Below are 5,000 nucleotides of genomic sequence, written 5' to 3' on the forward strand. Positions count from 1 at the left end.
TCTGTCTCCACAGGAAGCTCCTGGGCTGCATGAGCTTTGGGGTGCGTTCGCTCCGCGACCCAGAGAAGGTGAGTGGGTGTTGCACCAAGAACACATGCACGTGTGCGCGCACACACACACACACACACACACACACACACACACACACACACACACACACACAGTTATATATCCTACGCTAAAATGCAATGTCACAACACTCTCAGAAAGCTCATTTCTTTTCCATTTTTCATATCAAGCGTGTCTGTGTGTGTGTGTGTGTGTGTGTGTGTGTGTGTGTGTGTGTGTGTGTGTGGAGGCTTCTTGATTTTCATGAAGCATTCATATACCCCAAACATCAGTGGCAGACTGAAGAGAAGAGGAGAGCGGAGAGCAGTCTCTCACTTCTAAGTTTCTCTCTCTCTCTCTCACACACACACACACACACACACACACACACTGTAAACTTTTAATGAGGCAGAGTGAGTGTGCCGCTTGACCAGTGCTTCCCCAGCGGACCCCCTGAGAGGACAGGCCACTTAAGGCTGCGCAGCACGTAATAGATGTGCTTAGCAGTGCTGGACAGGAGGCCATATTGATTTAAACAGCCAGTGAAATATGAGTGGCCTATCACTTTGGCGCACACCTCCAGGATGAATGGGCTTGCCATCCCCTCACCGTGTAAATGATGCGCTTTGGCACTTTGCCTTCAAGGAGCTGTGTGGAAGTACATGTGGATGTTTACGCAGCCATGCGGCACTCTTCCACTGAGCTGCACGGGATCTGATTCAGCGCTAAAGAGGATTTGCTCTCAGGGGCCCCCTACAGTTGAGCAGTGGAATTGTCTGTTCCCGCCGCACAGGCGATAAAGTGCGTCTCTCTGCAACAAACTGTAAGCGTAACTGGGATACCATAGAGAGGGAGTGCGTGGGCAGCAGTCTGTTGCTCTGAAGAAAAAAACGTTCTTAACAGTCTTGTTTGGTGTGAAACTCCACACACTCTCTGGATAGGTACACCTACGAGCCCCCAGTAGTGGGAGGGATCCAGTGTTCCCGGCCACTGAGAGAAGCTTGCTGTCCTATTGCAGGGGTGCCGGCCCACTGAGAGAAGCTTGCTGTGCTATTGCAGGGGTGCCGGCCCACTGAGAGGGCAGCAGATGTGCCGGTCACCCTGTTCAGAGTTTATGTGCCATCAAAAGGAATTTGGAAATGTCATTTTTAGGGGAAGAACTCTATAGTGCTGCTTTAATACAGCGGCCACAAGTGGTAGAACTTGGTATTGCAAGACCACCGGCCTGGAGCTAGCTGGGTTCCATGCTAACTTACTGTAAGTCAACAACAGGGCAACACAGAGAGAGCATAGGTGTATCTGAGGTCAGGTCAAAACAGTTGTCTCTGTTGCTATTGCTAAGTCAAAACTTGTCACCTTTAAACACCTTTAAACTCACAGCACGCTCTGACTTTGCATGGCTACGTAATCGTCTGACTGATCTGATCTGATGCTATACAGTACAGGGGACTTTTCTCTGTGGAAAGTTTGGATTCCTTTGAATCCAAACTTTATCTTTTTAATATGCTAAACCATTTTTGTTAGACCTGAATATATAATCGGCAAAGACTATCAGCAAAGACGGAACTAAGTGATTACTTGCTGGTGTGTGTGTGTGTGTGTGTGTGTGTGTGTGTGTGTGTGTGTGGAGGCAGAGGAGACAAGCTCAGGGGGAAAGAGAGCGTGCGCTGACTCAAGATGACGATGAGGAAGTCAGAAGTTACTGTTTCATTTTGCGGTAGTAATACGTCTGTATTTTAAACCCTGATGTGTTTATAGCTACACAATTTAATCTTGGTTGTTTTTCTTAATCAGTTTTTCTAGATGGCACCATGGCGATGCAGGATGCATCATAAAGATAGTGTTTCTGCCTTTGGGTAGTGCAGACCACTTTACCTTTGCATAGTGCAGACCACTTTACCTTTGGATAGTGCAGAACACTTTACCTTTGGATAGTGCAGAACACTTTACCTTTGGATAGTGCAGAACACTTTACCTTTGGGTAGTGTAGACCACTTTACCTTTGGGTAGTGCAGATCACTTTATATTTGGATAGTGCAGACCACTTAACCTGTGCATAGTGCAGACCACTTAACCTGTGCATAGTGCAGACCACTTTACCTGTGCATAGTGCAGACCACTTTACCTTTGGATAGTGCAGATCATTTTACCTTTGGATAGTGCAGACCATTTTATATTTGGGTAGTGCAGATCACTTTACCTTTGGATAGTGCAGACCACTTTACCTTTGGGTAGTGCAGATCACTTTATATTTGGGTAGTGCAGATCACTTTACCTTTGGATAGTGCAGACCACTTTACCTTTGGATAGTGCAGATCATTTTACCTTTGGATAGTGCAGACCACTTTATATTTGGGTAGTGCAGAACACTTTACCTTTGGATAGTGCAGACCACTTTATATTTGGGTAGTGCAGATCACTTTACCTTTGGATAGTGCAGACCACTTTACCTTTGGATAGTGCAGATCATTTTACCTTTGGATAGTGCAGACCACTTTATATTTGGGTAGTGCAGAACACTTTACCTTTGGATAGTGCAGACCACTTTATATTTGGGTAGTGCAGAACACTTTACCTTTGGATAGTGCAGACCACTTTATATTTGGGTAGTGCAGAACACTTTACCTTTGGATAGTGCAGATCACTTTATATTTGGGTAGTGCAGATCCCTTTACCTTTGGATAGTGCAGACCACTTTACCTATTTGTTCTTGTCATTGTTTTTGTTTGCAGAATCTGAACTCCACAATCTCAGCCAAGTGTGTTGAGGCCCAGGCTGTCATTTGGCAGCGTCAGCTTCAGACATGCTGCCATCTCTAGAATATGAAAATGTCTTGGGTTTAAGCAGACAAACACACACACACACACACACACTGGCTGAGTGATTTGGAGCAGAACACATGACTTGATGCAGATGCAGCTCTCTGCCGTTCCCACACCTCCATGCTTCTCTCTTTAGTGTGTGTCTTCAGTCCCTGGGGTTCTAGTACACTCCATGGGCTGATTCTAAATTGAATCCTATGAATGACAGGTTGGCCCAGTATGTGTGTGTGTGTGTGTGTGTGTGTGTGCTTGTTTCCTCTAGACCCTTCCTCAGAAGGCTAGGCGTCTGTACAGTATGTGTATGTGTGTGTGTTCTCTGTAGATGCTTGAGAAGGCTACAGTAGACGTCTGTGTGTGTGTGTGTGTGTGTGTTTCCGTAGATCCCGCAGAAAGCCAGGCGTCTGTGTGTGTGTGTGTGTGTGTGTGTGTGTGTGTGTGTGTTTCCTGCAGATCCCTCAGAAGGCCAGGCGTCTGTATGTGTGTGTCTGTATGTATGTACTGTATGTATGTATGTGTGTGTGTACTGTGTGTGTGTGTGTGTGTGTGTGTGTGTGTGTGTGGATGTATGTGTTTCCGTAGATCCCTCAGAAGGCCAGGCGTGTGTATGTGTGTGTCTTTATGTATGTGTGTGTGTGTGTACTGTGTGTGTGTGTACTGTGTGTGTGTGTGTGTGTGTGTGTGTGTGTGTGTATGTGTGTGTGTGTGTGTGTGTGTGTGTGTGTGTGTGTGTGTGTGTGTGTGTGTGTGTGTGTGTGTGTGTGTATGTGTGTGTTTCCGTAGATCCCTCAGAAGGCCAGGCGTGTGTGTGTGTGTGTGTGTGTGTGTGTTTCCGTAGATCCCTCAGAAGGCCAGGCGTCTGCAGGGATTCCTTAATTAGAGCGATTGGGGAGGTTTTTATTGAGTGTGGATTAGCCAGGGTTTCCTCTCGCATTAATGGAAATGAATATTTAATTGGTTTAATTGACTAATGAAGGCTTTAGGCTTTGAATCAGGGGGGGTATCCCCACTTTATCCCCCCCGATCTCCTCTCATCCTACTGCCCCCAAATGCCCTGCTTTGAATCCTTCAATCTCTCTAATACTCTCTCTCTTTCCATCTATCTGCCCTTATGTATCTCTCCATCTCTCTCTCTCCATCTATACAGTATGTCCATATCCCTCTCCATCTCTCTCTCCATCTATCTGCCCTCATGTATCTCTCCATCTCTCTCTTTCCATCTGTTCCTATCTATATCTCTCTCTTCCCTTCTCTCTTTCCTTGTTATATTGTCTTCTTCAGTTTCTGATAATAAACCACACTTTATCTTCTCTTTTTCAGAATCACTCTAACTCCCTCTCTTCCTCTTCCTCTCCCTCTCTCCATCTCCTCCTCTCTTCCTCCTCTCCCTCTCTCCATTCCTTCTCTTTCTCCTCCTCCTCCCTCCATCTCCTCCTTTCTTCCTCTAACTCCCTCTCTCCATCTCCTCCTCTCTTCCTCTAACTCCCTCTCTCTCCCTCCCCTCCTCTCTTCATCCTCCTCTCCCTCTCTCCGTCTCTTAGTCTGGCTCTCTCTGCTGCATCATGATCTACCTCTCCTTTACTGATACCCTGGGCAGTTGTTTACACACACACACACACACACCCACACACACACACACACACCCACACACCCACACTCTCAAGCGTAGACACACACATAGACACGCACACTGCTGAAATCTGGCCCCTGCAGTTAAGATGCTTTTACTGGCGATTACTGTCATAGCACATGGTGGGACCACAACTATGTTCACAAAAGGGCTCAGACCGTAGGCTTACTGAGACTGTAGAGAAGTAGAGAACACACACACACACACACACACACACACACACACACACACACACACACACACACACACACACTGTCTCTGCTCTGTTTCTGGCTATTTGTAAGCACACTGAGGGTATTTAAAATAACAGTGAGGCAAGTGTGTGTGTGTGTGTGTGTGTGTGTGTGTGTGTGTGTGTGTGTGTGTGTGTGTGTGTGTGTGTGTGTGTGTGTGTGTGTGTGTGTGTAAGGCAGCAGCGTGTCTTTGCTTTCATGACTTTATGTAACACAAAGCCATCTGGTCCATCAGGCTAAGCATCAGCTGCTCAAGAGAGCAAAACCTGT

This window comes from Sardina pilchardus, chromosome 14 (genome assembly GCF_963854185.1).
Source record: "Sardina pilchardus chromosome 14, fSarPil1.1, whole genome shotgun sequence".
In the NCBI taxonomy this organism is placed as follows: domain Eukaryota; kingdom Metazoa; phylum Chordata; class Actinopteri; order Clupeiformes; family Clupeidae; genus Sardina; species Sardina pilchardus.